The following is a 12,807-nucleotide window of genomic DNA, read 5'->3' as shown; positions in this document are numbered from 1 at the left end:
TAGCATCACATTTCATGCTTCTCTAATTTCCTGTTTAATACTGTCCCCTATCTCACCACTTACCACAACCTGTTTGGAGGCCTATATGCAACATCCAGTAAAGCTTTCCACCCTTGGTTGCTTTTTGGCTCTGTTTAGACTGATTCTACATGTAGGCTCTCTGAGCCAATATCCTTTCTCACTTTTGGACTGATTTCATCCTTTACTGACAATGCCAGTCCACCTCCCTTTCCTTGCTGCCTGTCCTTCCGAAATATCGTATAGCTTTGAATATTGGGTTTCTAGGTCTGGTCACCTTGCAGCCATGCCTCTATAATCACAATCATATCGTACCCATTTACAACTATTTGCACTGTTAATTATCTGCCTTGTGTGAATGCTGTGTGCATTCAGATACAAAACCTTTGGGTTTTGTCTTTTTAACCATCTTCTGCTAATCCTAATACTGTGGCCTTATACGCTGTCAGCCATCTTTCCTGTGCCTTCCACTTTTGCTTTCTACTTTTCTCACTTCCATCTCTAGTTTTGCTTTCCTTTGTTGTGTCTCCCATCTTAGGTTCCCCTTCCTGTGCCACCCCCACAGTACAAGCAGGTGACCCCGTGAGGGCACTGGTCCCAAACCCATCCAGCTTGAACAGATTCCAGAGTCCCCAGAATCAGGCCCAAAATTATGGGAATCAAACTCCCCCTCATGCACCATTCCTCTAGCCACATATTCAACTGCTCTATTGTGCTGTTCCCAATCTTAAATGTAATCTGGACCTCTCCTTTCTGTAAGTAAGGAGGCTAAGTGATTCTTTAGCATGTTCGCTATTACCTCATTTCTGTCAATATTATTGTTATTAGTTTTTTATATTGCTGTTATCACTTTTTTAGAGAGTCATAGAGTCACAAATCATGGAAACAGACCCTTCGGGCCTATTTGTCCATGTCAGTCAGGTTTTCTAAACTAAACTCATCCCATTGCCTGCATTCGGTTCATATCCCTCTAAGGTTTTTCTATCCATGTACCTGCCCAAATGTCTTTTAAATGTTGTAATTGTACCCACCTCTGCCACTTGGTTTGGCAGTTCATTCCATACACACACCACCCTCTGTGTGAAAATGTTGTTCCTCGGGTCCCTTTTAAATCTTTCCCCTCCCACCTTAAACCTATGCCTTCTAGTTTTGGACTACCCTACCCTTGGGAAAAGACCTTAGCTACGTTCCTCATGAATTTATAGACCTCTGTAAGGTCACTCCATTGCCTCTGACGCTCCAGGGAAAAAAGTCCTAGCCTATCTAGTCTTTCTTTATAACTACATAGAACATAGAATGTTACAGCGCAGTACAGGCCCTTTGGCCCTCGATGTTGCGCCGACCTGTGAAATTAATCTAATGCCCATCTAACCTACACTGTTCCATTATTATCCATATGTATGTTCAATGCCTATTTAAATGCCCTTAACTGTTGAGGGCAGACCGTTCCATGTCCCTACTGCTCTCTCTGAGTGAAGAATCTACCCCGATATCTGTCCTAAATCTAACTCCTCAAATTAAAGCTATGTCCCCTTGTGTTAGCTTTCACCATCCGAGGAAAAAGGCTCTCACTGTCCACCCTATTTAACCCTCTGATTATCGTATACATATCGATTAAGGAACCTCTCAACCTTCTTCTCTCCAACAAAGACAGCCTCAGTTCCCTCAGCCTCATAAGATCTCCCTCCCATACCAGGCAACATCCTAGTAAATCTCCTCTGAACCCTTTCCAAAGCTTCCATATCTTTCCTATAAAGTGGTGACCAGAACTGCATGCAATTACCAGGTGCGGCCTTACCAGTGTCTTCTACAGCTGAAGCATCACCCCGTGGCTCCGAAAATCAATCCTATTATCAATAAACACCAACGCACCATATGTTTAGATCAGAGCGGTGCTGGAAAAGCACAGCAGGTCACGCAGCATCTTAGGAGCAGGAAAATTGACGTTTTGGGCAAAAGCCCTTCATCAGGAAATTTGCCTGAAACGTAGATTTTCCTGCTCCTCAGATGCTGCCTGACCTGCTGTGCTTTTCCAGCATCACTCTGATCTAAGCTCTGGTTTCCAGCATCTGCATTCCTCACTGTTGCTTACCAACACACCATATGCTTTCTTAACAACCCTATCAATTTGGGTGGCAACTTTCAGAGATTTATGCACCTGGACACCAGGATCTCTCTGTTCATCTATACTGCCAAGAATTTTACCATTAGCCCAGTACTCTGCATTCCTCTTACTTCTTCTGACACTTTTCCACATTAAACTTCATTTGCCACTTCTCAGCCCAGCTCTGCATCTTATCTATGTCCATTTGTAACCCACATCATCCTTCGGTACTATCCACAACTCTGCCTACCTTAGTGTCATCTGCAAATTTACTAACCCATCCTTCGATGCCCACCTCCAGATCATTTATAAAAATGACAAAGAGCAGTGGCCCCCAAAACAGATCCTTGCACCTCACCACTGGTAACTGAGCTCCAGGATGAACATTTCTCATCAACCACCACCTTTCAGCTAGCCAATGTCTAAGCCAAACCGCTAAATCACCTTCAATCTCGAAATTCCTTATTTTGCGCAATAGACTATCATGTGGAACCTCATCAAATGCCTTACTGAAATCCATATACACCACATCAACTGCCTCACCTTCATTCATCTGTTTTGTCACCTTATCGAAGAACTCAATAAGGCTTATGAGGCACGACCTACCGTTCACAAAACCGAGTTGACTATCCTGAATCAAATTATTCCTTTCCAGTTGATTATAATCTTTTCCAACACCTTACCCACAACCAAAGTAAGGCTCACTGGCCTATAATTACTAGGGTTGTCCTGACTCCCTTTCTTCAACAAGGGAACAACATTTGCTATCCTCCATTCTTCTGGCACTACTCCTGTTGACAATGATGACATAAAGATCAAAATCAAATGCTCTGTAATCCCCTCTCTGGCGTCCCAGAGAACACAAGGACAAATCCCATCCACCCCCGGTGTCTTACCTATTTTCAGATCTTCCATAATTGCTAAAACCTCCTCTTCAAACTTCATTGCTAAAACTCAAACCCTCCATTCCCAGCAACATCCTTTTAAATGTTTTCTGTACCCTCTCAAGTTTAACAACATGTTTTTATAGCAGGGTGGCCAGAACTGAACACAGTATTCCAAAAGTGACCTCACCAATGACTTGTTCAGATGCAACATAATGTCCCAACTCCTATATTCAATGCTCTGACCAATGAAGGCAAGCATGTTAAATGCCTTCTCACTACCGTGTCTACCTGTGACATCACTGTCAAGGAGCTATGAACCTGCGAATCAAGGGCTCTCTGTTCAATAACCTTCTCCAGAACCCTCCATTAACTGTGTAAGTCCTGCCCTGGCTTGTCTTACCAAAATGCAACACCTCGCATTTATCTAAATTAACTTCCATCTGCCACTTCTCAGCCCATTGGCCCAGATGACGAAGATCCCATTGTACTGTTAGATAACCTCCTTCACAGTCCACTATGCCACCAATTTTGCTATCATCTGCATAATTACTAACCACACTAACTATATTCTCATCCAAATCATTGATATAAATGACAAACAACAGAACTTGATCCTGTGGCTCACCACATTTTTCATATTTTCCAGATATATTTATTTCCAGATATATGTTTTCCAGATATATTTGTTGCATTACTTTTCTGTCAATTCTGATATTCCTTGCAAGTTTCTTTTCATCTTGTGGTTTTGTAGCACTTAATCCATTTTGTCACCTTTTGCAGCTGCAATATCTCCCACTCAGCAAATCTCTGTTTATTGTTTCCATTTAGTTTTCCCTTTATTCAGTTTTATGTGTCTGATGACTCAGTTGTCCACTGTATTTTTTTTGGCAAGTAGAACTTTTGCCCTTTAGGGTAAAAAGTGGTTCTGTATCTTATTCAATTCTTATTTGAACATCATCTGCTGATGTTCTGTCAGTTTATCTATTCACAGTATAAGGAAGAGTTCAGTATACAGCAGGCAATCTCTGTTTCATCCTATTGAAGTCATGCTTACCTAACTTTTACAAGTTTCTCCTTTTCCAGTATTCTATGAGCTTGATCATATTTTGATGATTATTGGAGAAATATTCTTGTGTCTTTGGACGAGTACTGAAGTCATTCATTAATATAAGACCTGTACCCTTGCTGGTTTTGGGATATCATGCTGCAGTAAGCTGTCTCAGACACACACAGGAAATTCCCTGCAATTCTGATTGCTTGTCCTAATCTAAGTGGATGTTCAATTATACAACCTTTATTTGACAAAGCGCAAGATCAAAATTATATGTGTCTAGGAGCTGCATTGACTTATATCTGAGCATGAACAGTGTCCTAGCTGTATCTGAGCAGGAACAGTGCCCTAGCTGTATATCTCAGCAGAATAGGTATCACATCTGTATCTGAGCAGGAACAATGTCCTAGCTGTATCTGAGCAGGAACAGTGCAACTAGGAAGTATACCTGAATCTAACCAGAAGCAATCTTCATCCTATGTCCAGCCAAAATAATAAGGTCATACCTCCACAATAGAGCTTCTCTAACAAAGATGACAGTATGAACATTCAGCCAAGCCTGACATATTATAGCAGTTTAAGTAAAAAATAAGGTCTGCAGATGCTGGAGATCACAGCTGAAAATGTGTTGCTGGTCAAAGCACAGCAGGTCAGGCAGCATCTCAGGAATAGAGAATTCGACGTTTCGAGCATAAGCCCTTCATCAGGAATGAGAGAGAGTAGCCAGGCAGGCTAAGATAAAAGGTAGGCAGGAGGGACTTGGGGGAGGGGCGATGGAGGTGGGATAGGTGGAAGGAGGTCAAGGTGAGGGTGATAGGCCGGAGTGGGGTGGGGGCGGAGAGGTCAGGAAGGAGATTGCAGGTTAGGAGGGCGGTGCTGAGTTGAGGGAACCGACTGAGACAAAGTGGGGGGAGGGGAAATGAGGAAACTGGAGAAATCTGAATTCATACCTTGTGGTTGGAGGGTTCCCAGGCGGAAGATGAGGCGCTCCTCCTCCAGCCGTCGTGTTGTTATGTTCTGCCGGTGGAGGAGTCCAAGAACCTGCATGTCCTCGGTGGAGTGGGAGGGAGAGTTAAAGTGTTGAGCCACGGGGTGGTTGGGTTGGTTGGTCCGGGCGTCTCTGAGGTGTTCTCTGAAGCGTTCCGCAAGTAAGCGGCCTGTCTCACCAATATAGAGGAGGCCACATCGGGTGCAGCGGATGCAATAGATGATGTGTGTGGAGGTACAGGTGAACTTGTGGCGGATATGGAAGGATCCCTTGGGGCCTTGGAGGGAAGTGAGTGTGGAGGTGTGGGCACAAGTTTTACATTTCCTGCGGGTGCAGGGGAAGGTGCCGGGAAGGACTCAAAGCCCTCCGCTTCTTCCTTTCCCGCCGTACCAACCAGTACCCTTCCACTGACACCCTCCTTCGACTGACTGAACTGGTCCTCACCCTGAATAACTTCTCTTTTCAATCCTCCCACTTCCTCCAAACTATAGGAGTTGCCATGGGCACCCGCATGGGCCCCAGCTATGCCTGCCTCTTCGTAGGATATATGGAACAGTCCATCTTCCGCAACTACACTGGCACCACCCCCCACCTTTTCCTCCGCTACATCGATGACTGTATCGGCGCTGCCTCGTGCTCCCACGAGGGGGTTGAACAGTTCATCAACTTTACTAACACCTTCCATCCCGACCTGAAATTCACCTGGACTGTCTGAGACTCCTCCCTCCCCTTCCTAGACCTTTCCATCTCTATCTCGGGCGACCGACTCAACACAGACATCTATTATAAACCGACTGACTCCCAGAGCTACCTGGACTACACCTCCTCCCACCCTGCCCCCTGCAAAAACGCCATCCCATATTCCCAATTCCTTCGTCTCCGCCGCATCTGCTCCCAGGAGGACCAGTTCCAACACCGCACAGCCCAGATGGCCTCCTTCTTCAAGGACCGCAGAGTCCCCCCAGACGTGATCGACGATGCCCTCCACCGCATCTCCTCCACTTCCCGCTCCTCCGCCCTTGAGCCCCGCTCCTCCAACCGCCACCAAGACAGAACCCCACTGGTTCTCACCTACCACCCCACCAACCTCCGCATACAATGTATCATCCGCCGTCATTTCCGCCACCTCCAAACGGACCCCACCACCAAGGATATATTTCCCTCCCCTCCCCTATCAGCGTTCCGCAAGGACCACTCCCTTCGTGACTCCCTCGTCAGATCCACACCCCCCACCAACCCAACCTCCACCCCCGGCACCTTCCCCTGCAACCGCAGGAAATGTAAAACTTGCGCCCACACCTCCACACTCACTTCCCTCCAAGGCCCCAAGGGATCCTTCCATATCTGCCACAAGTTCACCTGTACCTCCACACACATCATCTATTGCATCCGCTGCACCCGATGTGGCCTCCTCTATATTGGTGAGACAGGCTGCTTACTTGCGGAATGCTTCAGAGAACACCTCAGGGACGCCCGGACCAACCAACCCAACCACCCCGTGGCTCAACACTTTAACTCTCCCTCCCACTCCACTGAGGACATGCAGGTCCTTGGACTCCTCCACCGGCAGAACATAACAACACGACGGCTGGAGGAGGAGCGCCTCATCTTCCGCCTGGGAACCCTCCAACCACAAGGTATGAATTCAGATTTCTCCAGTTTCCTCATTTCCCCTCCCCCCACTTTGTCTCAGTCGGTTCCCTCAACTCAGCACCGCCCTCCTAACCTGCAATCTCCTTCCTGACCTCTCCGCCCCCACCCCACTCCGGCCTATCACCCTCACCTTGACCTCCTTCCACCTATCCCACCTCCATCGCCCCTCCCCCAAGTCCCTCCTCCCTACCTTTTATCTTAGCCTGCTTGGCTACTCTCTCTCATTCCTGATGAAGGGCTTATGCTCGAAACGTCGAATTCTCTATTCCTGAGATGCTGCCTGGCCTGCTGTGCTTTGACCAGCAACACATTTTCAGATATTATAGCAGTTTGGTTGTGTAACAGCAGAGGACACCAAGGAAACCAAGTTTTCTTCCTAATTTGGAAGGTGTGCACCTTTTTTCAAAAGATCTGGGTGTTGCACCACGTGTGGTGTATCTCCAACCCTGTATGTAGTCTAGTATTAATTGGATCTGAAAAGACACTTTAAAATTTAGTGAAAGGAATTGGTTAATGTCAGGAGAGGGAAGGTGGTCCCCACTTGTCCATTATTTCACATTTTGGTTAGGTGCTAAGGAATAGGTACATTTTGTAGCTAAGTCAATTCTGGTCTAAAGTCTGACTTAAGTGCTCTGACAGAACATTGTCTTATATATTTACTGATTTGTAATCCATATATATTTACTCATTTGTACTCAGTCTCTGTACTAAAATAGTAAAGTTTAAAATAACTTCAGCAATGGATGTAGAGATGTATTGAGCAATGTCAAAGCATTCTCTGACAGGAAAGCAGCAGCAGAACCTGTGAGGAGTGTAGATGCTGTTACAATCTCTTCTGATGTTATTAATTGACAAGTCAGATCCCATAATGAAAACATGTCAGATAGGTTTTGTTTAACTTACTGGGCCAGTCTATCACTGGAACATAAGCACACAGGTTTCAGATGTTGTCTAACAATACAACATAAATTCAATACATAAAAGGAAAAAAAGGCAGCAAAATTAAACAGATATCAAGCTATCTAAATATGCAAATACAATTTGAAAAATCTTAAAATATAAAAAATACCATCGCTGTCACCTTACAGAGTGAAACCCAGAGAATCTCAAATTTTTAAATGCAATTCAACTGACTCTTGCCCATAGTGTCCAGGGATGTGCAGGCAAGGTGGGTCAGCCATGGGAAATGCAGAGTAACAGGAAGGGGGTGGGGGCACATCTGGGTGAGATGCTTTTCGGAGGGTTGGTGTGGACTAATGGCCCTTTCCATACTGTAGGGATTCTATGACTAAAATCTTATCAGTTTGTAATGATATATATTATTAAGCTTAACATGAGGCTGGACTCAGAATCATCTGTCTCCTAACTCTGCTGCACGTGATCTCTTACTATAGCTGTAGGCTGACCAGTTATACGTTTGATTATTAACTCTCTGCTCTGCAGTAATGTGGACACTTCTGACCTTGCCCTGAATGCTGCTCCATGTTGATTGCAGAGGTGGGACATGATAATACATGTGAATATCTAATGAAGGCAAGTAGAGGAAATAACTTTGTCAGACAGAGCAAAGCTTTGGTGCACACTGTAAAAGAGAAATGCACAGGAAACTGAGGTGGAGAACTAACCATAATTATTTATACAGCATTAAAAAGTGCTTATGTTGTGTTTGCAGATTAAGCATAGCCCAATATTTGTGACATCACTTTCTGCAAGTTGATTTTACATAAAGGACATAAGAAACAGGAGCACAAGGAGATCATTCAACCTTTCAATCCATTCAATGAGATCATGTCTGATCATTTATTTCAATACCATTTTCCTGCATGATGACTGTATTCCTTGATATTTTTAATATGTAGAAATCCATCAATCATTGTCTTGAACTAACTCAATGACTGAGCCTGTGGGATGAAGAATTTGAAAGATTCGCCACTCTCTGAATGAAGAAATCCTCTCTTATCTCTGTCCTAAATAACTTCCCCCTTATTCGGGATCATTATTCCCCAGTTTTAGAAATCCACTCCCCACTTCAGCAAGGGGAAACATCCCTGTCAAGTGCTGTTTTACATGTTTCATACCTTTCATTTGTCTATACTCCAGAAAGTAAAAGATCAGTCTTCCCAGTCTCTTCGCACTGGACAATTCCTCCATTTCAGGGGTTGGTTTGAGAACCGTCATTGCATTCCCTCTATGCTAGATAAATCTTTCTGTAGGTTAGGAGACTAAAACTGTAAACAATATTCCAGTTATTGTCCCACCAAAGCTCTCTGTAACTGTGGTAAGAAGTCTTTACTCCTGTAGTCAAATCCTCTTGTAATAAAGGTTAACATATCGCTTGTGTTTAATTGCTGGCTATGCCCACACAGAAACTTTCATTGACTCATGAACAAGGATACCCAAGACCCTTTGAAGCTCAACACTTCCTAACCTCCCACCATTAAAGAATATTCTGCATTTCTGTTTTTTTCTGCCAAATGGGATAACCTCGCCTTTTGAGTATAGCATGGTACCTCTGGTATTAAACTAAGCAATTTGTTGCCACTGCTTAGCCCTAATACATCCAAATTTCTCACTAACATACACAGGGTGAAACTTTCCAACTTAGGCCTTGATGAACATTTGAATAAAATAAACCCTTGATAAGAATCAAGGATTTACAGTTGCAACACATATGCTTGGTAGTTCCTGTCTGAAAGTGCCACAGTGATATTAATAAACTCAAAAGTACTGATTCACAACAACTTTTAGTTTTGCAAAGTGAATGATACTTACCTAGGAGGTGGGGGTGAGTAATTGCGGCTATACATGCAGCATTTCTCTGTGTTCTTTCCTTACCTTCACATTGTGGAAACAACACAGAGTGGAAGAAAGAGAGTAGTGGAAGATTGTAGGTGCTGCCCCACTGTCTTACTCATTATTTAAAGCACTCCCACATGATTAGCTATGGTCGTGTCAGTCTGCCAATGTGGTTCTTGTCCAGAGGAAGTGGTCTGAATTCTATACTCCACATTGGAGAAATACAGTTTGTATTTTTACAAGCTGCACTGAAATAACAAAATGGTATTTTTTCCCCATCTGACGTGGTGGGAGAAGACACTGACTCATTACTTGATAGAATAAATATACTGAGATTAGCCAAGGTCCAGATCTTTGTGACGTCTGTACGTTTATTACTTTTCGTTCAGAATTGAGGTGGTCCTCAACGCTCTGTTCCATCTTCTGGAGTGACCAAAAGCGAGATGCTTTGTTACCAAACTACCAAGAAAAAGCCAGAAACAAATGAAACTAGGCAGACAGCCCAGCACCAAGAAGGGTCCACTCAGAAGTGATAATTTTAAACCCTGAACATCCAACTGTGCAACAATGTCCTCCTTAATAATGCCCAGGGCTTGTGCTCAAAATGGAAATCTGTCCCACAAACTAGTCAAGAAACATGCAGCAAGACCTGGACATCATTCTAGCTTGGCTTGATAAATGGTAAGTAACATTTATGTCACACAAATGCCAGGCAATGACTATGTCTGACAAAAGAGAGTCCAACCATCACCCCTTGAAATTCAATGGCATTACCACTGACAGGAAACGGGATTGGACTGGCCATAAAAATACTGTAGTTACAACAGCAGGTCAGAGGTTGGGAACTCTGTTGTGACTAACTCACCTCCTGACTCCCAAAGCCTATTCTCCATCCACAAAGCCCAAGTCAGGAATTTGATGGAATACTCCCCACTTGCAGTTTCAATAACATTCAACAAACTTGATATCCAAAAAGCAGCCCACTTTGTGGTTCAAGCAGGTGGCTCACTACCATCTTCACCAGGGCAACTAGCGAGGGATAACAAGGCCAAGCTAGTAACACCCACACCCCATGAAAGATTAAATCTCCCAATCAAAGAATTCCCGGTCTCACCTATTTTAGTGGAATGGTAAGGAGCTGTCCATCAAGTAAACTCTCCTCCAAAGTGACACAGTCATACTTGCTGTCTGTGTCCCCAGCAAGCTATTTGCCTCAAGTTCCTTTTAAACTTCTTTCAAAAGTAAAGTAAATACATTGAGCTCAAGAATGGCCAATGTGCAGAACTGCTTACCTCCAGTATGTCATGAAAGATTTGAGGCCTGAGGCTGTCTCTGTAGGATCCAATGGATTGAATGGCCTCTCTCTGTTCTGAAAACATTCTATGACTTCTCTGATTCATCTACTTTACAACAGTGATCCCATGAATGCTTCATTGGCTGTAATGCATTTTGGAACGCCTTGGTTTAAAAACGTGAGTCTGCTCCTGAAGACGTGACAGGGACAATTGCATAGCTAGTGAGTCCCAAGCACAAGGGTAACTTCATCAACTGCATTCCACCAGTTTTTTCTTTCCTGCTGTCTTCTCACGCCCAGTGGCATTGTTCATTGTCCCTGAAGCAGAGTCATATCAAACTCGTAATGTTCATATTCCACAGATGCTAGTAGTTTCTCCAGCTTTCTGTGTGTTTGTTTCAGATTTCCAGTATCCACAGTATTTTGCTTTTATTTAAGCTTGTGATTATTTCTATTTCCAAGACTAGATTTTCCAAGAACAAGTTGCTCACTTGTTGGCAGAGAGTGTGGTTTGAGGGGCGTCACACTGCATCAAGATTGGCTGAGTAGGTATCTTTGCTACAGTAATCCTAACCCAAACACTAGCATTTGTTATAGGCATATTGGAATGATTTACAATTGATAGTCAACTTGTTCAGCCACAGTATGAATACACTTTCTTTGGCTATCAAGTTCTGAAGGGGACTTGAACCCAGAACTTTGGGCTCAGAGACTGCCGATTACCACTGCATTATAAGACCCTGGGACACTCAGGGGCTGAAACTGATCTTAGGTGATAAGCACAAACTGGGTAACAGCAAATTGACAGCCAGTTTACACCTTGGTCAAATTTGGAAAATAACATCAGACAAGTTATAAACTGAGTTGTAGAGTCATACAGCATGGAAACAGACCCTTCAGTCCAACTAGTCCAAGCTGATTATGTTGCCAAACTAAACTAATCCGGCCTACCTGCACTTGGCCTATATCCCTCTGAATATTGCCTATTCATTAAGTCATCCAAAAGTCTTTTAAACTTTGTAACTATCCCCACATCTGGAAATTCATTCCCCACACAAACACTCTGTGCAAGTTGTTCCTCAGATCTTTTTAAAATCCTTCTCCTCTCATCTTAAACTTATGCTCTCTAGTTTTGGACTCTTTTACCCTAGGGAAAAGATCTTGGCTATTCATCTTATCTATGCTCCTCATGATTTTATAAACTCCTATGTCACCCCTCGACTTCCTGCACTCCAGTGAAAAATGTCCCAGCCTATCCAGCCTTTTCTTATAACTCAAACCTTCCGTCCCTGGCAATATCCCGATAAATCACTTCTGAACACATGTGAGTTTAACAACATTCTTTCTTTAACAAGGCAACCAGAACTCACGCTCAACTATTCTGCACTTTTGAAAAAGGTTGTTCATGGGGCAAGTGGGTTACTGGTTGGACTAGCCTTAGCTGCCATTTCTGATTGGCTTGGCTTTGAGAGAATGGTGGTAAACTGTATTCTTGAACCATGTGCAATTCATCTGATGCAGGTACACCCACAGTGCTGTTAGGGAAGGAGCTGCAGGATTTTGACTCAGCAATAATGAAGGAATGGCAAGTAAGTCCCAGAATGGCTGGGAGGGAAACTGATATTTGGTGATGTTCCATTGATCCTACTGCCCTTATCTTTCCAGGTAGTGGTAGATATTCTAGGCTTGGAAGGTGCTAACAACAGAGGCTTATTGCAATGTGACTTGTCCTTGATACACACTGCTACCACTGTGCTCCAGTGATGGTGGGGCAAATATTTTAGGTGGTTGATAGGGTGCCAATCAAACAGACTGCTTTGTCCAGGATTATGTTCACTCATTCAGGTAACCATGGTGCAATTGTAAATGGTAGACATGCTTTAAGGAGTCAGAAGATGAGTTTCTCACTACTGAACTCCCAGCTTCTGATCTGCTTTTGTAGTCCCAGTACTTAGATGGTTGGTCCAGTTAAGTTGATGGTCAATGGTAATACAAAGGATATTGTTTGTGGAGTTT

This window comes from Hemiscyllium ocellatum, chromosome 22 (genome assembly GCF_020745735.1).
Source record: "Hemiscyllium ocellatum isolate sHemOce1 chromosome 22, sHemOce1.pat.X.cur, whole genome shotgun sequence".
Classification (NCBI taxonomy): domain Eukaryota; kingdom Metazoa; phylum Chordata; class Chondrichthyes; order Orectolobiformes; family Hemiscylliidae; genus Hemiscyllium; species Hemiscyllium ocellatum.
Note: the sequence above shows the minus strand (reverse complement) of the source record.